This window comes from Rhinolophus ferrumequinum, chromosome 9 (assembly GCF_004115265.2).
Source record: "Rhinolophus ferrumequinum isolate MPI-CBG mRhiFer1 chromosome 9, mRhiFer1_v1.p, whole genome shotgun sequence".
NCBI classification, from domain to species: domain Eukaryota; kingdom Metazoa; phylum Chordata; class Mammalia; order Chiroptera; family Rhinolophidae; genus Rhinolophus; species Rhinolophus ferrumequinum.
In genome coordinates, this window is record NC_046292.1 from 34,833,038 (window position 1) to 34,855,822 (window position 22,785).

At 43.9% G+C, this 22,785-nt stretch overlaps 2 protein-coding genes across 3 annotated transcripts in view; both read right to left on the reverse strand.

Moving 5' to 3' along the window:
- The window catches only part of BEND5 (BEN domain containing 5), a 100,253-nt gene extending 82,706 nt beyond the window's left edge, over positions 1–17,547 (reverse strand). The window contains exon 1 of the mRNA XM_033114113.1: positions 17,460–17,547. The gene's annotated coding sequence lies outside the window, so the exon portion shown is untranslated. The remainder of the gene's footprint in view (positions 1–17,459) is intronic.
- The window catches only part of AGBL4 (AGBL carboxypeptidase 4), a 1,100,555-nt gene that overhangs the window by 274,765 nt on the left and 803,005 nt on the right, over positions 1–22,785 (reverse strand). The window lies entirely within an intron of this gene.

Below are 22,785 nucleotides of genomic sequence, written 5' to 3' on the forward strand. Positions count from 1 at the left end.
TGTGAGCGTGAAGGGCATTCACACAGCCCACGCGGTCAGAGCAGACTTCCCTTAGGAGACTTCACCTTCCATAAATAGGAGTCAGTTAATTGAAGACTGTTCTGATCAGGGACAGACATGATAGGAAGAACAGAGATGAGAGAAGGGAAGACATCAGAAAGTTCAGAGTGTGAAGCGTTGGGTGAGGGCTGGCAGAGAGGTGGTGGTTGGGTGAATGTTAAAATATAAGACCGGAGAGGCAGATAAGGGCCCGTCATAGAGGACGTTGTTAGCCATAGTGAGGTACCTTTGCCCACAGGTCAGTGGATGAGTCTACCTGGGAGAGGAACATGCCCAGATTTGCTCCCCAAAGGAGTGAAACAGGAACCCTACGGGAGGAGGACATCTGCGGGGGAAAGTTTCTGGACTTTCCATCTTTGGGATAAACGGTAAAGGCTGGGGAGCTTGGCCTGCAGAAGAGCAGCCTTGGAGGGTGGCCAGGTTGCTGTCCTCACAGCTGAGGCTGCTGGGGGAGAGGAAGCAGATATGTTCTGCGTGCTTTAAACAGTGCTAGGACCAGTGGCCGGCAATCTCAGCTCTGCCACTTACTTACCACCTGTGTAAACCTGGCAGGTCACTAACCCCCCGAGCCTCAGTTTCCCCATTAGTAAAATCAGAACGTAATGCTGACTTCAGCCCGTTGCTGTGAGGATTTAGTGTCAGCTGCACATCAAATGCCCCGCACATGTTTGGCACATGGAAGAGGCGCATGGTAGGCTCCTCCGAGTCTACACACAAATACTGAGACGGGGAGAGAAGCCTGTCGGTAAGGGGGGCACGCGGGAGGAGAGAAACAAAAATAATTTCGGCTTTGAACACAAACACAATTCCGTTTGCTTCCTATTTTGGGAATTACTGCGTAGGCCAGGAGGGAAGGAAGGATCCCATTTTAGTGCAACCCGCCTTCTCACTGGGGCTTTCAATACTCCAACATGCCTCTTAAATCAGCTTTTTAAAAGATCCATTCTCTGACTGGCCTAAGGGACATCAGATATTTCCTTCAATGATCAACTTACGTATCCTGCCTCAGAAAAGCCCTCCTTGATGTGGCGACTTATCCAGGACCTTCTGGGGTAATATCTCACGGCACCAATTTTTCTACTCTAATTAGAGTTTGCACTTATATGTACAGTTGTGTGGTTGTTTAATGCTTTTCTCCTCCTCCGTGAAGCCAGAAACTATTATATGATGTTCCCTTTTATGTCCCTAGTGCCCAGAGAAGTAAGTGCCTGGCATATAGTAGGAACTTTATTCACTGACTGACTAAAGGAATACACGCATGAACACATGAACAAACAGGAACCAAGGGGAAAGGGTATTTTTGGCAGAGGAAATTCTATAAGCAAAGAAAGGCACAGATGTGGCAAAATGCTGCATCTATGCAAGTACTAAGTGAAAAGCTCAGCACATCTGAACGGTACAGATGGAAAAGTCTTTTGGTGCAGACTGTGCAAATTCCTCAGTGCCCTGCTACGGACATTGGGTTGTCTCCTGTGGGTGATGGCGAGACGCTGAAGCGCTTCCTGTGTCGGAATACTCGAAGGAGGAGAGACTGGAAAGGCCTCCTCGCTGCTTTTGGAGTCGGCAGCTTGGTCCTTTGCTCTGTTCAAGGCCTTCATTTTGGATCTCAAAGCCCTTCCTTCTCCAACCATTTCCCACAATTCAATCGGAGAGAGACTCTCTCCTAAGGCAGATCCCTCTACTGTGTTTAAGCCCCAAGCGTTAAGGAACAACTCCTTTCCCAGTGTCCCAGGTAATGACAGTTCCTCCTGTCATTCCTCAGACAACTCTTCTCTGACAATCAAACCCTTAACTTGCGTCAGAAGACCAGGGTTCCAGGCCAGCCTCCGCTCCTACCGTATACCTCATCCTCTCATTCTGCAAAATGGGGCTGGTGATTACTGCATCCGTCCTCTCAGGGCTTGTAGGAGAATTAAACAAGACAAAGAGTGTGAAAGAGAGCTGAACTGCCAAGCGACTAAGCCGCATGCCATCACCACCAGGCGCTGAAGCCTGTCCCTGGGCTGGGACACAGGCTTTCGTAAGACATCAGCAAACGTGCACCTGAGCTCCTACCCCAGTCCACCACCCCGACTCCCAAAAAGCACATTCGTGATTCACTGAGACTCCAGAGTCCAGGGATCAGAGGAACTGGATAAGAAACTTCTAGAAATAGCTCCATGGCCCAATAAAGAAGACATCAAGCAAGAGGAGACCGGGAACTTGAAGTTTATAAATCTCCCTCGCTGGAGGGCTGAATAAAGGCCTAGGAAGGAGAAGAATAATTAAAAACTCAGAGCAGAAGCTTTATCCTTCTCCTCTGAATTAAGTGTTTCCATGATTTGCTGCCAGAAAACTGCCTGTTTGAGCCCAACCTTGTCAGCCCTAAAAGATGCCACAAATTCTGAGGTTTTTCTGCTCAATGGGGAGGCCCTCCAAGATTCAGTTTCACCGTCCTTCCCACCCCACCTTGCACTGCATAACTTCATATTCTCTCCTCCTCCTCCCATCCCCCAAAGTCTAGGCACACTGCACTATTTATTTATTTATTCCCCAAAGCGCTCTGTACTCTCCCACCTCCAGGCCGGTGCACATGCTGTCCCCACCGCCTGAGTGCTCTCTTTTCCAAGCAAGATCTTTTCCATCTCTACCAAGCAAGATCTTGCTTGTTCTTCAAAGCCTTGGTCAAGTGCTATTTTTTTCTCTGAAACTTGCCTTGATTTCTTAACGTAGAATTAATCACTCTTCTTGTATTGCCTCCAGAGAATATTACTGTACAGTCCTTTTATTTGGTAAAAAGTCTGTTGTATTTGAATTCTAGTTGGCTGTGTCTATGTCTTTTTCTTCATTATACTGTTTCTGCAGTCCTAGTGCCTAGTGCAGGTATTCATGTAGCTGAAGTGCTTAGTAAATACATGTTGAAGCAAATGTAAGAGGGCAGAGGAGGGAATTATTTTTTACTGCACATCAAAAGGCACACCGAGCACTTTGTAAATACGGACTCTCAGAATCCTGGCTCCCCAGGCGATGGGCCTTTCAACACCGTGTGCATCTCCTGCCCATGCTGCTGCTGAAAAGCCCTAGAAGCCCCCTGCGGGGAAAGCTCTGGTCTCATGTCTTCACGCTCTCTGCCACCCTCTGTTCTGCTCTCATCTTCCTGGCTCTTGGATTGTCTGACTCCATGTCCTGGCTCTTATAACTGTCCCATGCAGTTATCAACTTCAACTCAAGGCAACAATCATTTCTTGAGTAACCATGATGTGCACGCGTGTTCCACATGCTTTCTCGTTTGGGAAGCTCTCCTAGGCACAGCTGTGGAGAAGAGATGGTCTTGGCGGCATAGAACCACGACAGTCGAAAAATTTTCCATAGGTTAAGGCAATGGGTATCCCTTTTACAAATGGGCCATCAGATTCAGAGAGGTTGGAATTTCTAGCAGGGAAGTTGCACTGCTAGTAAGTGTTGAAGCTGGGGTGCAAAGCCAGGATTGCTTCCTGATGCCAAAGCATCAGACAGTGGGAGAGAGAAACCAGAGTACTCCCCTACCCACACAGAGGTTTCCCTGGCAGTGGCTGAGTGTACCCCATGGCTCTAGCTCCTGCTGCACATATGGCCATAGTTCTAGCTTCTGCCACGTAACCCTAGCTCCTGGGCTCTGTTACCACCTGTCCTCCCTTTGACCCTCCAGTCTAGGATGGTAGTCTTTCTGCTATTGCTAACCTTTGGGTTTGTTCACCATTCTCTGCGTGGCTTCTCAACTGGTACAATTCCCTGCATTGAATCTGTATTAAATATTTGGAATGGTTTCTTTTTCTTGGTTGTACACTGACTGATGCAACCAGATTTAGAAAAAGCTTAAACAAAACACAACAAAACATGGTCATGATGCATGATAATAACTCATAATTAGCCAGAACTATTAACTGTGCAATAGTAATGGCTGCTAACAACAGGTTGTGCCTTAGATGTTTCTAGACTGCCAGTTACAATCCATTCCCTGGCTCTAGTTGTAAATCTACTCCCTTCTTTTTCTCTCCTATTAGAACGGAAAGAAAATAAGAATAATAAAACAGCAGGGGTAACCTTAAATCTTCTCTGCCTGATATAAAAAAGTAAATCATTTGTAAACCTTAGTGTCTTCACATTGTTAGTAACACTTGTGTGTGTGTGTGTGTGTGTGTGTGTGTGTGTGTGTGTGTGTATGACATATCATAACCACTGCTCTTTGCTATGATGTCTTATAACTTAAAGGGTTGCTGAAATGGAAAAGCTCCTTAGCACTGGCAATTGTGAGTCTGCAACCAGAGTGTCCAAGTCCAAGATGGGCCCAGTAACAGCTCAGACCTCTTTTTGGGATGTTGGACCTGTCACCCTCCATTGTCGTCGTCGTCATCATCCTAATCCTCCTCTTCCTCTCTCCTCATCGCAAACAGTCATGAGCTATATGCCAGGCACTGTGGTCTTCATGCTGGTGTACAAGCTCAGTGAACCACTGTAACTACCTGATGAGAAAACTGAGTCACAGAGAGACGAACAGTTATCACATGGGTAGTAATGGGGCAGAGCTGAGCTGTGACCCCAGGCAGTCCGGCCCTAGAGAGTGAGCCTATGCCCTTAGCCACAACACCTCGGTGCATCTCTCTAAGCAAGCGTGCCAACCTGGTGGCCTGGTAGCACTTCCCGTCATTGTACCACGACCTCTGGTCCTCCCCTCTCACATTCATTCTAAGAGCAACAGATGTCCCCCACTCCGGGGACAGGAACATATACCATTTCATAATCACTCCATTGGAAAAGCACAAGCTCTGCCCCACGCAGTGAGGGAGGGGATCAAAAAGGCCCTGCCTCATCCAATCCCTCCTCATCCTTGAATATACCCAGTCAGAGAGGAGCTGGAACATCCCTCAGGGGAAGAGTCTGAGGAACAGAAAATAGGGTATTTGAAAGCATTTGTCTTTTTAGGAGTTAAATCACTTTAGAATGGAAAGGAGAAGAAATTTAAAAAAAACCCACAAAAATGATTTTATGCTTTTTTTAAAAATTTAAAATTATGGAAATTGTTTCTGACAGCAAATTGCTCCTAATTAATTTCTTGGCTCTGCTGGGGAAATGTACTGTTCTGTTGATTTCTAAATTCCACCAGCTTAATTATCAAAAGACATTTTTTCCCCTAAAACTATTAACATGTGGGTTTGCAGTTGGGGGTTTATCAGCATTGTGTGAAGGGCAAAAGGAGAGGGTTTTGGTGGGGGTTGGATGGGCACCAGGAGGCCTACAGACCAACTCAAGGCCTGACCCTCATGTTTCAAAGTCCAGGAGAAGATCACGTCCACAGGAAATCTCGCTGGTCCGGCAGCATCGCAATGCAAGCACTGCGAGGCGCTGGAGTCCAGTTCCAATTCTATCTCTACTGCTCACCTTGGACAAACAGTGGAGCCTTTTGGAGCCTGAGTCATTTTTGTAAAATGGGGCTAGTATGTTAACTAACATTTACAGAAGCTTATTACACGCCAAACAACATCCTAAGGCTTTTATGTATATGAACATTTTATTCTTCTCCACAGCCCTGTGAAATAGTTACTGCAACTCTCTCCATTTTACAGGTGAGAAAACAAGCTCGGAGGGGCCATGCAAAATGCCTAAGGTTTCACATGAGATGAGTGACAGAGGCCAGAAAACAATCCAGGCAGCTGGGCTCACTGTGAGAGAAAAAGAGGCCTAGTACCCAACGATGGGTCAACCTGTGTGCCTTCCTCATCAGGATGGCAGTGTCTTGAGATCAAGGGACCATTTTCTAACTGATTTTGTATCCTTAATACAGCTAATGTCTGGTAAATAAATAGATGGTTTAGATGCTTGATTAAATACTGGCAGAATTTAAATCTGGAATCAGTTAATTTGGTGCAGTTCAAGAAAAAAATATTCAATTTCAGTCACTTAGCAGATGTTAATCAAATATCCACTGTATGCCAGTCACTGCGCTAATCAATGAATAATCCTGGACACTCAGCAATTTTGCTTCTGGGGACTGGTCCCAAGAAAATAATTGAATGATTGTATAAAGATAGATGAACCAAAATATTCATTCAAAACATTTGTTGAGAGCCTACTATATATCAAGCATAGTTCTGGGCATTTCCATTGAACAAGACAACGCCTCTGCTCTTACGCACCTTACAATCTTGTAGGGCAGATAGACAAACACCAAATGGAGATACCAGTACGATGTCAGGTAGCAATAAGAGCTATGAAGGAAAACGAAGCAGGGGAAGGTAAGGGAATGGACTGGGAAAGGACCTGATGTTTCGGTTTGGGGCTCAACAAAAGTATCTATGAGGAGGGGCAATTTGAGTAGAGATCTGAACGACACGAGGGAGGGAGTGGGGTCGAGTAGAATTGTAGTTTATGAGCTAATTTTCTTTGTGCCCTTAGGCAAATCACTTGAGCTCTCTAGCCTCGTGGGCTGGGACAGAGCAAGGTTCCTCTCCTTGGTCCTTCCAGGAGCTCCTCCCTCCCACCGGGGCCCAGAACTAGGTCGAGTTGTAACTGAGAGTCTCTTGTTACCAAAATACTTTGCAGAATCCCAAGTGCTACACAGATGTGAGTTAATCCTACTCATCTGCCAAAGCCACGCTCAGCTATGACTTCCTCTCTGAAGCCTTTCCTCACTTGGTCGCGGAGGATGTTTCTGGACTCCCTTTAAAATTTTTACATACCACTCACTATTTATTGGAGCATTTCATTTTTTTCAGGGCCTGATTTTTTAACTTTCTGAGTCAAAGACAATGTCTCATCGGTTTCTGAATCACAGCCCCCAGCTCAATGACCGGTATATGGTGGTGCTTACCATGGGGCAGCTGAACTGACTTAAAAAGGCACTTGGGGATTGCACAAGATTTTGACATGAGTTGGGTAAGGCTTTTAGTTAATTCAAAGCTCATTCAATGAATAAGCCCATGTTGTGAAAAGCCGTTTTGTTTGTTTTTTGCTGAGTGAGGATTACCCCATCTCTGCAAGGAAATCCTTGTTTTGACAATAGTCAGACATGGATATGCAGAAAAGGCACAGAGATGTGAGAAATATTCATCTTTGCTAAAGATCCACTACACGGCAGACGATGTGTTAGGTAGACTATTGACTCATTGTCCAAAGTTGATCTTCAAAATAATCCTCAGGGGAGTGTAATTCCTGATATGCTCATTTTATCAATGAAGGAAAATGTATTGGAGAGATTAAGGCATTGCTTTCACGTGCAAAGTTGGAGGGAGCAGTAGCACCAAGAAGCCAGGAGAATCGACTACAATGTCCTTGTTCCCTGAGCCTTTGTCATGGCAGGTGGTCCAGGAAAGGCTGGAAAAGGTTTCAAGAGACGCTGGGTTTTCCTCTCCTGGAGGTGCGTCGCTCACTGGCTCTCTCATGAGGAGACGGCTGATGTGTTTGGAAGGCACACACGGTCCCACAGACCCACAGTCACACAAGCAAACACCTTGGTGTTTCAGCAAGTCGAGGGGTCTATGGGGTGGGTTCTGTACAGTCCACGCCTTTCCCAGGTCACCATGTTTGTTCCACTTTGATGGCACCAACTACTTCTCCCTCATGTTGCTGCCAACAAACTTCTCCCACTAGATTGTGAGCACTCGGAGGTCCAGGGCGTGGTGTTCCTGTCTCTCCGTGCTAGCCGAGAACCTGGCACAAAGGAGACCTTGAATTCTTGCACATAAAAGGAAAGAGACTGTGGCGGTTAATTTTATGTGTCCACTTGACTGGGCCACATAGTGTCCAGGTATCTGATTAGACATAATTTCTCGGTGTGTCTGTGAGAGTGTTTCTGGAGGAGATTAGTATTTGAACAGGGAGATTGCGTGAAGCACCTTGCTGGTCCCACTGTGGGAGGGCAACACTCAGTCTACTGATGGCCTGGATAGAACAAAAAGGTGGAAGAAGGGAGCATTTGCTTCCTGTTTGCCTGACTGTTGAGTTGGGACACTGGTTTTCTCCTGCTCACAGGAAAATCGGCTCTCCTGATTTTCAGGCCTTCTCACTTGGACCGGAAGTATACCACTGGCTCTCCTCAGTCTCCAACGTGCCGACTGCCGACCATGGGGCTTCTTAGCCTCATAATCATGTGAACCAACTACTTATACTAAATCTATCTATGTACATATATATGTATACACACACGCACATGTGTACATGCACACACAGTGAGTTGGTTTTGTTTTTCTAGAGAACCCTGGCTAATACAGATCTTTTGGTACCAAGAAGTAGAGTGCTATTGTAGCAAATACCTGAAAATGTGGATGCAGTTTTAGAATTGGGGAATGAGTAGAGATTGGAAGAATTTTGAGGTGTATGCTAGAAATCCGGATGTCGAAGGTGGTTCTGATACCTCAGGTGGAAATGAAAAAACATCAAAAACTGGAGGAAAGGAAATTCTTATTATAAAGTGAAAAAGAACTTGACTAAACTGTGTTCTAGTCTTTTCTGGAAGGTAGACTTTGCAAGTGATGAAATGAACTGAGCTGAGGAGATTTCTAAGCAAAGTGCTGAGGAAGTGGCTTGGTTCCCCCTGCCTGCTTTTAGTAAGAAGAGAGAGATGGATTGAAGAAGGGATTATTGGGCAAAAAACAGAACCAGAATTTAAAAATTTGGAAAATTCTCAGCCTTTCCATATTGCAAAGAGTGAGAAAGCATGTTTGGAAGAGAACACTAAATATATGGCAGGATATCACTTGATAAAGGAATCATGGGTACAACTCATAAACTTAATCAGCCATCTCAACAGAAGCCAGGAATAGAGATGGGATTATACCAGCAGAAACACTACCAGCTGGATCTGAAGGAGACACAAAAAGTGGGGTGGAATGAAGGAAAGCTGTTGGACTTCTTGGATTCGACAAGATGGGGACTATGAAGCTATTTGGGTGTGAATGTGCACTATTCCTCAAGAAAGGGGAAGGCTGACGCCAAAGCAGATTCAGAGATCATCAGGGCTGCCATTTGCACCACACGCCTGGGGAGGGCTAGTTCCTCCTTGGTTTCAAAGAGTGGGGCTGCCTCTCCAGTTTTGGCAGCCCAGGATGCCCCTGCTCTGTACCTCAGGGGTGGGGACCTCCCCCGAGTCAGGTGGTAACCTTGTATTTAGTGGGCCTGCAGGGCACAGCATCGAATCAAAGAGGATTATGCTCAAGACTTAAGGTCTAAGGAGTTTGCCTTGCCAGGTTTTGCACTTACTCAGAACCTGTCATTTCTTTCTTCTTTCCAATTTCTTCCCTTTGGAATGGCAATGTCTATTCTATGCCTGTGCCACTACTGTATTTTGGAAGCACATAACTTATCTGGTTTCATGGGTTCACATCTAGAGAGGAATTTTGCCTTCAGGTTAAATCATACTTTGAATTTCACTCATATCTCAGATGATATTTAGTTAAGACGTTGGACTTGACACTTTGGAGTTGATACTGAAATGAGTTAAGACTTTTAGGGCTGTTGGGAGGGAATGAATGTACTGTGCATGTGATAAAGACATGAATTTTTGAGGGGCCAAGGGCAGAATTTACAGACTGAATATCTGTATGGCCCCAAATTCATATGTTGAAGCCCTAATCCCCAAAGTGATGGTATTTGGAGGTAGAGCCATTCGGAGGTACCTATAATTAGGTGAGATCATGACGGTGAGGACCCCATAATTGGATTAGTGTCATTGTAAAAAGAGGAAGAGAGACCACAGTGCTCTCTCTCAGAGTATGGGCTGAGAATAAAATACTGTTGAGCCTTGTCTCTTTGAACAGTACCTTCACCAAGCCCCACAGTCCTCCCTGGGTGAGAGTTGTTGCACGTTCAGATTCCAGAGTGACCAAGGTTTCTCTAGCATCTGGTGCTGGTGGTTGCTTATTCCTCAGCTTTGTCACGTGTCCTTGTAATCAGGCTTTACAATGATGGAGGTTTCATGTAAATGCCTTACCCTAATAAAAAATAGCTGCCTATCATGTACCCCAGGGTAGTTCTGTGAATGGTGAACCATGCGTGTGTTAAATATGCAAATGCATGTAATTTAGAAAGGGCTTCTCAAAAATATAGGCCTGTAAGAACTATTCTAAGTTGCTCTGTGAGGTTTGGGATGAGGGAGCCAATCTGCCCCACCCAGACGCCTCTTAGAACTCCCAGCAGAGGGAGAATGCTGAGTTGTCTCCATCTATTCCACAGAGTAAGCACCTTTCAAGTGCCTGAGATGATGCCAGATGCTGGGATCTGCTGGTGAGCAATAGCAGACATGGCCTCTGCCCTCATGGAACTGATAGGCTAGTGGCAGACAGAGATGTTCTTCAAATAATCACCCAAAATGGGGAAAACTGAACTCTGAGATAAGTGCTATGAAAGGAAGAACAGTGTTCTATGAGTGCCTATAGCAAAGGAATCTGAGGTCATGGGTTCAAGGAAGGTTTCCCTGAGGAAGTAAGCTTGTGCTGAGACATGAAGAATGTGTAGGTGATACTGGGGTGAAGGGAGCAGCAAGAACATCGCAGGGAAGTTGTAGCACCGAGGGGTAGTTTAGGGGTCCACAATCTTAATAAACCCCCATCTACTCCAAAGAAACAATCTAAAATAAAATACAATCTAAGTAAAAGGGAATGGCTTGCTATATACAAATGCAGCCTCAAGATGCTAGAATTCTATTTCCAACTAGGATGCTACTTTTAAGTTCCCCAGTAAAGAAATATGGGGACCAACCCTAATCCAGGCTGTATTGTAAATTTTAAAACTTCATATTTTACTGCTGCCTCAACACCCACCCCACCCTTCACCCCCAAACAAGCTGAAAGCACCCTGCCCATAACCAGGTGCACCAGTGTGACAAGACTGGTCCTTGCCATACGTTCCCCTTCTTTCCCTCCCCTGACATGACCTAGTACCATCCAAATGCACCAATGAAATCCCCTTGCATCTTTTCTTGTGTGCTACACCCTGACCCCCAATAAAGCACCTGCTCATGGTCCCCTCTCTCTCTCCTCCCTACCAGCTTGGGTGAGCCTGCTCCCTCTGCACTGCCTCCCACATAACCCCCACTTGGCATATGCTGGCTCTGTCTCTCTAGGACATGTGACTATAGTAAACTTTGTTTTCTGAGCCTCTCCTGTGTCCCCTCTTGTGGCGCACCTGACTGACCATCACCTAAAAGAACAAAGAATACAGGCAGAGGGAATCAGAGGGAACATGTAGGGTCCAGGAACTGGAACAAGCCAGTGTAGAAAGAATGTTGGGGCATGGAAGCGGGATGAGACAAGGCTAGAGAGAATATCCCCAAACCCTTGGAAAGCCAGTGAAAAGTTTTAAGCCAGTGGGGTTGAAAAAGTGGGGTGCAGGAATAATCATGTGTATTTGACAAATGAGTTCAGTGAGACCAGTTAGGGGGCTATTGTAGTTCAGATGAAAGACAATGACATTTTGGACCGGGGTGGTGGTGGTAGAGATGGAGAAAAGTAGATGGAGTTAGACCTTTGGGAGAAGAAACAGAAGGAGCAGGAGTAGAGGACAGGTGGTCCAGATACCTGTCCTGGTTCTGTTACAAACTTCTGTACAAACCTGCTCAAATCCCTTCCTGGGCCCTCAGCAGCCCCCTGTCCTACCAGGGAAGCCCGCTCCTCTAAGAAACAGTAGAAATCTGAAAACCATAGGAATAAGAAATCTTTCAGAAATCTTCCAGTGCTGACATGTGTGGTGCAATAATTTCGTGATCCTAATCCTTTTCTCCTGTTCAAATGCCTAAGACTTTTTAAATACATACTTGCTGGAATGATATCCAAGCCTGATGTTAAATAGTTGCAAAACCTTGAATCAGCTTATGAACCAGACATTGCCAGGTGTCTACTGCACAAAAGGAAAGAAAAAGAATCTCTCATTGGAAGTTTCCCTTAGGGACCAAAAACATCAATAACAAAAAATCAGTGTCAGATGGGGAAATGCCTTAGATGATGGTAATGATGATGGTACCTATAATAATTCCAACCTCACTTAGTGTCTCAGTATCCGTGTCTCATTTGACACAACCCTGTGAGCGACGCCAGGGCATAGAAAGGAGTGGAATGAGTTCAAGAAAGAAAGGAAGAAAGAGAGAGAGAGAGAGAGGGAGGGAGGAAGGGAGGAAGAGAGAGAGAGAGAGAAAGAAAGAAAGAAAGGAAGAAATATCAGTACTTAAAGACACTTTAGATATTCATTTATTTGACAAATATTTGTTAAACCCTATTATGTGCCATAGTGTAGGACCCAGTATAAATGTAATAGGCAAGGTCTCCATTCTAATGGGGGTTAAAAAAATAATAATATAATAATAAAAATATATTATAATATATAAAGTATATAATAATATATTACGTGATGGTACATAATATATAACAACATATAGTAAAACAATAATTATTATTTACATGAAGTTCTATGAAGGAAAATTAGGATGGTAAGTTAACAAGTAAATGGAGAAGGTAATTTTCAATAGAATAGTCAGAAAAACATTTTTGGCCAGTGGCATTACAAAAAAGAAGAACGACAGCTGCAAAGGCCAGTTATGGGAAAGGGCTCGACTCGTCTGAGGAACAAAATGGCGACCAGTTTGGTTAGAGAAGAATGAGTAGGGGAGAGAGAGTGATGTGAAAGGAAGGAGGTGGCGGAGATACAAGAACCCAAACCCAAATGCTCTGTGGACCATGGTAAAGACTTTTGGACTTTATTATTAGTGATGGGAAGTCATTAAAGAGTTTTAATCAGGAGTGTGATGTGACCAGATTTTAGTTCTAAACAGGTCATTCTGGCTGAGGTGTAGATAATGGACCATATAGTGGCAGAAGTTGAAATTGGCTGACCAACTAGGAGGCTACTATAGTAGTCCAGTCAAGATGGGGGTTGGTAGCTAAAAGAGAAACATGGTGGAGATGAAAAACAATAGGAAAGATCGAGACATGTTTTGGAAGGAGACTAGATAGGAGTTGATGTTGAATTTGGATGCTGGTTGAAGGAAATACTTTTAACCTCTTCATCTTTGCATGTGGGCAAGCTGAGACCCAGGAAAGAACAGAGATGGGAAATAAATGACACAAAACTTAAATTCAAGATGTCTAACTCCACATACAGTGCACTTCCCGGCGCACCACACATCCCAGCCCGTCGTGGCTGGAGGGTGCTCAGGGGAGTTGGGACACATAACTATTAATAATATTAACTGGTGCCAAGTTGGTGTGTGGCGAGGAGGCTTCTGGGCATTCTTGTATTAGAACAGGAGTCCTGCACTTGCTTCATTCCCGACTTGCTAACTGTTAGCATCTGCCCAGCCCAGGGCATCAGGAAAGGGAAACAGCCTCCACTCCTGCCGAGGGCATACGGCTGCTTTCTCCTGCTCCCGCAGAGAAAACTGGACAGATGGTGTGGTTTGTGGCTTCCCAGCTTCCCAGATGAAGAAATGAATTTGATGTCAGTTTGAGTCCAGACGCCTCCACAGGTCCATGTTACCTGTGGACCCCTAGTTTTCATATACTCACTGGGATAATTGGGGACCTTGGCCAATTAAAGCCCACCTCCCCACCCCTGGCTCACCCCTCCCTCTGCTCTGATGCACAATTCACACAGAACATTTCTTTGTTTATATGTGTGCACCGTTCTTTCTGCACTACAGGGCTGCCAAGGGTGGTGATGCCTCTGCATGCCCAGTGCCGGGCACAGCAGCTGGCACAGACTATATACTCAGTAACTGGTTACTGAGAGAATAAAGCAATTAACCTCTCCCAGACTTGGTTTCCTCAACCTTTAAAAGGGAATGGTGAACGGCTACCTCAAGCTGAAGAGACGTCTTCATACATTATCTCTACATCAAAAGCCTTCCCTTGCTCAACATCATCGGATAGCAGGGAATGACAATTAAAACCACAATAAGGTATTATTACAGATTTAATAGGCTGGCTAAAATTTTAAAAATTTGACAATTTCAAGTGCTGGTAAGGATGCAGAGCACCCAGAACCCTCACACACTGCTGGTCAGAATGCAAATTGGTCCAGCTCCCTAAAGCATTCAACATGGTCATCATTTGACCCAGCAATCCCTCTGCTAGGTATTTACCAAAGAAGTGAAAACCGTGCTCACACAAAAACCTGTAAATGAATGCTCGTGGGCTCTCTATTCATAATTGCCCCAACTGGAAACAATCCCACGCCCTTCAGTGATGAATGTACAAACTTTGGTTCACTCCACAATTGAATGGTACGCAGCAATGAAAAGCAGTGAACTACTGACACACACACACCACGTGGAGGAATTGCAAAATGGTTAAGCCAAGTGAAAGAAGCCAGTCTTAACACGTTACCTGTTGTATGATTCCGTTTTCATGGCATTCTCGGAAAGACAAAACTAGAGTGATGGAGTGTAGGTCAGGGTTTTGTTAGGGCTTGTGGGGGGCGGGTATGGCTGCAAAGGGATAAACGAGGCAGTCCTTTGGGGTGATGGAACTGTTCTGGATCCTGACGGGGATGGCAGACGCACAAATATATACCTGTGTTAAAATTCAGAGCTGTACACAGAAAAAACAGTCAATTGACATGTGTTAATCTGAAAAATGAAAGAAGAAGCTTTCCCATACTGGCATCGACACCTAGTACCCGAGGCCTCCCAATTCGAAGGTGTCTTTTTAATCTAATGAGAGTGTCTTAGTTATGCAAGCTCCTTATCATCACAGAATGTGAAAAATGAGAGAGAAGGAACAGGTTGTAGATGGGAGACTGCTTGTCTAGAAGTTTCTAACGCTAGAACAGCTATTTCATTTCAATTCAATCCTGAACTTTCAAAGAGGAAACAGTCCCCCCTCCCCCCTTTAAAGCTTTGCTTGTAAAACTGTCCTTACGCGGAGCCAGCGATAAATCTACAGAACGCTGTGGTAATACCCATGGAGAAGGCAAAGGGGCCTCCATAAACCATGCGATTTGAACTACTACAGATGTTGCAGCGGGAATTTATGGTTTTCGACGGATCCTTATCTCTTCTTGCCAGTTTCTGCACATTGAATCATGCTCTAGCAGAATCTATTTTAAGAGCCATCATTTTTTTCTTTAAATATTAAAAAAATCTGTGGCAATTAATTTCTTCCATACTGTTCCATCATGACAAATAAATGTGAAATGCATATTTACAGAGCACATGTAATTGCATTTGGGCACATGCAAATGACATGCAAATCTTACATTCTAAATGAGTTTGTTTATCATTCCTGAATTCTAATCCAAGGACCTTACTTTTAAAATTTAGTTTACATTCTGACATGTATACAAATGAGTTTGACTCTGGAAAATAACTTAATAAACTCGGGGTTAGCTATGCAATTAGAGGAGGCATCTGGGAGCTATAAAATCTGGGAAACAACATTTACATCTTTTTTTGCATTTGTGGTTTCAATTTCCTAGCTCAAACCCTCTACCCACCAGCCTGCACGCCCCTTACTCTACCACCCCATTTCCTATCATTCCTGCAATTCCACTATTTGAAATGGTTTGGCTCCCCCCCACCCCCCTGCCGGGGGGGGGTGAAGGCAGATGAGTGCATTTCACTAAAGCTGACCTCATGAAGTCACCGTCCTCAGTACAGCATTTTCAGTAACTCAAATCAGAGTGATAAATGCAATGAAAACTAACAGAATTAGCACCGATCAGGACTTTCATTCAGGTTTCTTATCATTACGGCTGGACCAGTTCTCCTGTGGGTACTAAAGTCTTCCCATGGATTACTAACCCTCTAAAGAAAGCTATGAGCAGTCACAAATCTGATTTGTCAAAGGTCATAAGAAAGAGAAAAGAAAGTGGGATCATATTCTGCAAGAGCTTTTAGAGAGAAGGAAACAGAACCATAAAACAAAGTGAAATGGAGGTTCCTCAAAAAATTAAAAATAGAACTAACATATGATCCATCAATCCCACTTCTGGGCATATATCCAAAAGAACAGAAAGCAGGGTTTTGAAGAGATAGTTATAAACCCCATGTTCATAGTAGCACTATTCACAATAGCAAGAGGTGGAAACAACTCAAATGTCCATTGACAGATGAATGGATAAACAAAATATGGTGTACACGTACAATGGAATATTATTCAGCCTTACAAGGAAGGAAATCCTGTCACATGCTACAACATGGATGAAACTTGAGAACATTATACTACACGAAATGAGCCAGTTACAAAAAGACAAATATAACATGATTCTACTTATATGGGGTATCTCAAGTCGTCATAGAAACAGAAAGTAGAATGGTGACTACCAGGAGCTGGGAGCAGGGGAGGGAAAAGCGGGATAGTTGTTAATTGGGTATAGAATTTCAGGTTTGCAAGATGAACAAGTTCTGGAGACCCGTTCCACAACAATGTGAATATACTTATCACTACTGAACTGTACACTTAAACATAGTTAAGATGGTAAACAAACAAAGGAAAGTCAAACACTGCCCAGGGAAGGAGTACTTTGGGGGAAAAAAAGTTTTGTGTGTAATAAAATCACCTTATGTTGGGACAACAGTAGTTGAGCTAAGATTATAGAACTATGGGGGATTTAAAAAATTTTTATGATTTCTCAAATTTTCATGAGGTCATATTTTGCTTATGGGATAAACAATTTTCTAAGAATGAAGTTTTAATGTAAAATGTCTTGTTAAAATGGAGGTTTTAAATTAAGTTCAAAAAATCTTTTTTGCTCTTAAAAATCAGCTTTAAATGATGGTAGGGCAGCTTTTTGTGACTCAGATTATTAGGTAAACTATGGTCCACAAGCCACATGTGTCCTACTGTTGCCTGTTTTTATATGGCCCATGGGCTAAAATAGTTTTCATATTTTTAAATGGTTGAAAAATAAGCAAAAGAAATTATATTTTGTGACATGTAAAATTATAATATTCAAATTTCAGTGTCTATAATAAAATTTCATTGCACACACACACACACACACACAAAATAAAGCTGAAAGTTCTAATTCTGAATTTCACAGAAGCATAGATTCATAGAATATTCTAATCGGAAAGACACTGTGAAATGATCTAGTATGAACTTCTCATTTTACACACAAGAAACTGAGAATGAGGAAGTGACACGCGTTTCTTTGAGTCCTAACAAGTTCAGAGCAGAGCTGAAACTCTCTATGCTGACCACTTGTCTCTCTTATTAGACGGGGCAGATCCAGGGGGTCCGATTATGCGTCGGCATTCTCTTCTGCTTCTTCCTGATCCCCATTTCTGGATAACATATATTGGGCATTGCATTTATCATAAGCCATGTATATCTTACAGTGTTAGTTCATGTAGTCCTCACAACTGTCCTAGGAGGAAGGGCACATTACACCTAATCTGCAGGGCGCGTCGTTCTCCTCCTTCTGCCCCCCACACCAGCCATGCTGGTCTTCGTTACCTTGTCCACTCATCTTTGGTGCATCCTGTCCTCTGCTTGCCACCTACTTCAGTCTCTTGGTAATACTAGGAAGGGGCGTGAGGACGATTGTTACAGAAGAAGGAACTAGGAGGTTGGATTCCAAGCCGGCTGCCTGCGTGCGGCCAGACACAGAACTCAGGCAGACATTAATCAGTGACACAGAACAGACCGTCCGAAGTCCACTGAGCAAAGAGATTGCATTATGGCCATTCCCATAATTAAATCTATTACAAACTAGCCACAGGCTGTATCGTGCAAAAGTTAAAGGTAATCCTGCCCCTGTTCTTCTCGTACTTTGCAGAAGTTCCCCATACAAACAAGTTTTCCATGGAAACAAGAAACACATATAAACCCTAGCCTGGGGGATGGAGGGAGTCTCTTCCATTAGCGATTAGAGACAGCCACTCTGTCTGTGGGGTGGCTTTTCTTTTCTTATTTTCTCTACATAACCTTACTTTCACTTTAAACTCTATATTGGCTCAGGCTTAAATTCTTTCCTGAGCAAAGCCAAGGAAGACCCTCTTTTCCTGTAACACCAGGGCCTTAGCTGTACCTTACGCCCGCTCTCTCACTGCAGGATCTGCAACCTCTTCTTCACTGCCTCCAGCTCCTACCCCACGGTGAATCAACAGGTTGCAATCAGTCCCACATTTCCTCTTTCCTTCCCAGCCAGCTTTATGAGAGTAGAGCCTACACTTGCAATCTCTCTTTCACTTTCCACCGACGTCTCACTCCACTGGTATCCACCCCCACCCAACTCACTCCACAGGGACTTCTTTCTGGTTTGAAACAACAGGCACTTTGAAAATCCTCTGATCTCACACCAGTGATCACTCCCTTCTTTTTTCAACTCACACACTAACTGATCTCTCGTGTTCAAAGTTCTAGGTCCTGCATTAGGGAAGACCAAGATTGATAAACTCCCTACTATGGAGCCTTGTACATGCTGTCTTCTTGGCTTAGGATACCGTCCCACACCCTTCACAACCCTGCTGTCACCTGTGCTGTGAATTTCTGTGCACCCTCTAAGACCCAACTGACATTAAATTGTGGTGGTTACTCATAAAGGTGTTCGTGACGATTAAGTGAGGTAATACGTCAGAGGCACTAAGAGCAGTACCTGAGTGGTAGACACTCAGCCGGTGCTGCTCACTATTGTTAGCACTGTTTCTACAGCACAGCCTGGAGTACTTGGCCCAGTGGAAGCCACTGTAGCAGGAGGCCCAGGATGCTCCAGGCCTGATCTGTCCCAGTTCCTTGAGAGTATTGGCATAAGGGGTATAAACTCCTTTGGTTATCAGCAGTGTGAGACCCTCAACCTGGGAGAGGACCTCAGGCCCCAAACTCATTATTTAGACTAAACTTGTGATTGTCTCTCAACGCCCACCCCACACCCACAGCCTACAGTAAATAAAAGAAGATCATCATTTGTACTTTAAAAGAAAGGGGCTTTCTATACCTTGGTTATTGTGTCTCCCCAGTGCTGGCACATGGTAAGGACTCAATAAATCTGTAGATCAAATGAGTGGTGAATGGCAAGACACAAGGAGCAGGTGTAGATGAGAAGAAGCAAGCGCTTCCTGACTACGTCCACAGTGACCTTGACACTGTCCCAGGCGTTAGGCTTCCCTTGTACAAGTGCTGGGGTCTCCAGTTCCTTTAACTGCCACCCATTCACTTCCTGTCCTTAGGCCAGTCCTTTCCCTGTCTGGGCCCAGTTACTGTCTTTGGCCGTGTATAAGGCACTCCCATGTGTAATGCGCACCCACGTTTTTGGCCCAAATTTTCAGGGAAAAAAACCTTTCATTTTAATTTTTTTAATTCAAATTTTTACGTGCTTATATTTAGGTACTTGTTTTTTGTATTATAAAGGAATTTTAGCATTTACTTTTTAACATATTATGGTACAAGAAATTTTATGGAACAAATAATTACAAAACACAAGACAGCTGCGCGGTACAAGAAATTTTATGTACCGGTAACAAATTTACCATATTTACACATCATAGAAGGCCAAGAACTCTTCGTTGCAAGGTCGTCATAAGTTCAACAAAATCAATTATTGTATTCCAGTGTATTATTTTGCATACGGCTATTGTTATTGATTTCTAGAGTTACACTTTTAACTCATAAGCATAAATAAAAGAATTAAAACATTTATATCGATACAGAAATAGTACTACCCATGCATAATGCACATTCTTATTTGTCTCTCACAAATTGGGCAAAAAAAGTGCGCATTACACATGGCAAAATACGGTACTTCATATGCAAAATGAAGCAGTTAGACTAGTTCAGTTAGACTAGTTCAGCAGTTAGGCTTACTACGGTAAGTAGGTTTTATCTCACATGCAGGTATCAGTGTTTGAATAGGGCTGGCCAGAGGATTGTGTAAGGAGATTTTGAAACTGAATTTAGGCTGAGAAGAAAAGCTTTTCATACGGATTTAGTGATGCCATGGGTATATAAGTGATCGGCAGTCCATATGTCATGTATTTTTCCCCCCTGAACCAGATAACATACTCTCCAACCGTTTTCTTTCTAGCAGTGCTAAAGAATTACCCAGACTTCATCAGCACATCAATTATTGTTCTTTTCTCATTCCAAGATGTAGTTATGCTTCTGCACATGCAAGTTACCCAGTAAAGAGACTACCCGACCAGAAGTACTCACTGCTTGAGTGAATGAAATCAAGGTCAGAGAGGGTCCTTCCATAAAGGAAGGAGGCAAAAAACGCCCAGACTTTGAAGGGAGGGTGCTCCACTTACAACACGGGTGGTTCTGAGTGAATCACGGAACCTATCTAAACTTTAGCTGCTTTTTCTCCAAAATTGGGTAATTACATTTTCAATCACGGGGTGGTAATTAGGATTTAGACAATTATAAAATATATATTTCCTAGTATAGTAAAGTACTCTGTGAGGGAGAGCCTCAATGTTAATTCTGTCTCTCATCTTCAAAGTGAGTGCAGGGAGCTCTGGACTATGACTACCTTAAAGATAGTGACTGTGGCCTATTCGTCTCTTTACACCTAGTTCTGGACACAAAAGAAATGTTTAAGAAGTATTTCCTGGCCTGAATTGAATTGAATTCCATAGAAATGAAATTAGATTATCTTTTAGATTCCTCTCAATACCGACACAGAACTTGGCACATGATCCATGTTCGCAAACACCTGTAGAAGATGGTTCTATGGTGGCCTGGTTCCAGGATTCCATTCATGGAAAGCGTGGGATTCTCAGAGGAGCACGAGAGGCAGGGCCGCACGTGCACGCAGTCCTGGTACCGTCTCATCAGAAGAGCTGCTACTTGTGGCTACTACCTGCTCCATACCATCTTCCTCAGAGGAAAGAAAGTGTCACTGATAAATCCAGGACACCCCTTCTGTATTTATATGGAGAAAAAGATTCAAATTTCCTGCCATGGGCGAAGGGGACACTCAGAAATCACGTCCTCTCCTGTCGAGGCCCAGCCTATGTTGTCCCTGCTGGGCAGCATGAAAACCTTTGCTCTCCTTTCCCATCTTGTTAGCTTCCCTTTGAAGTCCCCTTCCTTGTCCCAACAACACTGAATGGACCACAATTTCAAATATCTGAATCATTATCTCATTGTTCTCAGAGGCATGTTTTTGCCACTGGCCCTAGAACTGCTCTCCTTCAGGTAAGTCCTGAAGAATTTCACAGCCTTAATGAGTACATCAATTATTGTTCACGGAAGAGCCGATGTCTCCTTAAAGGTTATTTGAAGGTTGATTGCTATCTCAGTGCTTATATCCAGCAAATCTATCTCAGCCTTATGAATGCATTTGACCTTTTTATAGGTACAGGGGAAAAATAACAGAACAAAAGTTAATTTAGACCTCTATAATACAACATTTTTTTTTCTGAAAGAAATGAAAGGGCATTGAAATCGATACCTGCACAATAACACGCTGATGAATGTTGGGACCCAATTTTCTCATTTTGCTAACTGGAGATTGGGGATTCTGAATCGTTTTCAATCCTGCATTCTTCGGGCACTGTGAAGTCTGCTGTATTGTGTCCACACAATGCCGCTGCACACTCATTATGGGAGTACCGGTGGTCCTGAAAAGGTCAGTTAGTTAGAAATGTCAGCGTTCAATGGAGCCGCACAGACCTGTGTGTGCACAGATCCAATTAGAGTGGCCGGGCACCATCCCTGCAAGCCAGAGCCCTAATGAGCAAGTCCAGGAAAGAGGGAGGCACCTTTTTTCCTTTCTTTCTTCTTCTTATCCAAAAGAAATGGAGATTGCTTTTCAACCACCCTCCATGGGGTTGTTGAAACCTGACTAAACACCACTTAGGCCCCAGGTAGGCTGGGAGGGGAACCCCAGCTTCTGCAAAGGCTAGAAAAGCCAGATGTTGAAGGGAGAGTAATGAAGCAGGCGGGAGCAGTACTTCAGACTTAAGGCTGGTCGGATGGTCCAACCTTCGCAAGACTTACTCAGGTTGACAGCTGACTAAGAGGAAAACGGCCCTTGTTTTCGGTTCGTTTCTATACAATTTCTAGGCCCCTACTATGTGCCAGGTCTTGTGATTAAGAACTGGCCTTTGTCATTTTTGACGAACCTAAACCACTTACACAAATAGGTATTAGGTGTGCATAAAAAACCTGGATGTATATATTGGCTAATGTTTCCAGAATTCACCTACACCAGTGACTAGTGTTTCTCTTTTTCTAATCCTGGCTGATACTTTGGAAAGGTCCGTTCATCATAATTTGGATGCTGCAGCAATGTCAAGTAGATATTCAAGTTTCTCGATGCTTTCTCTCAATGTCTCCATTTATCCCATTGTGGACACTACACACTGGCACCAGCCTGTGGACCAGGCTTTGAGTAACACCGCTCTGCTTTCCTCCCCTTTGCTTGTTCTTCTTATCTGCTGCTCCTACCATCACTGGTTTCCTGACAATCATACTGGAGTCGCTTTGCTGGTTCAATCACTGCGTAATTCTTTAAATCTCTTTTTGATATTTGTCCGTTGGCACACAGCCCCCTCCCGTAGTTAGAACCGTCTACCAGCAGCCCCAAACAACAAGTGATCCAGGGGACATACTTTCAGAACAAATGAAGGATTTTACAGGGAACCGTATTGTTGAATTTCTAAGCTCAGGAGGCAGTGATGACCTGCTCGATTCTGGGCCCCAGACATTCCAGCAGCCATCCCTTCATCTGAGGCCACTTAGCCCCCCTCGCAGCCTGCCAAGTCCCATGATCATCCTGGCTTCGTGGTCAGGTAAGGGCAGGGACAGTAGATATAAGATCGTCAAGTTAGTAAATAAG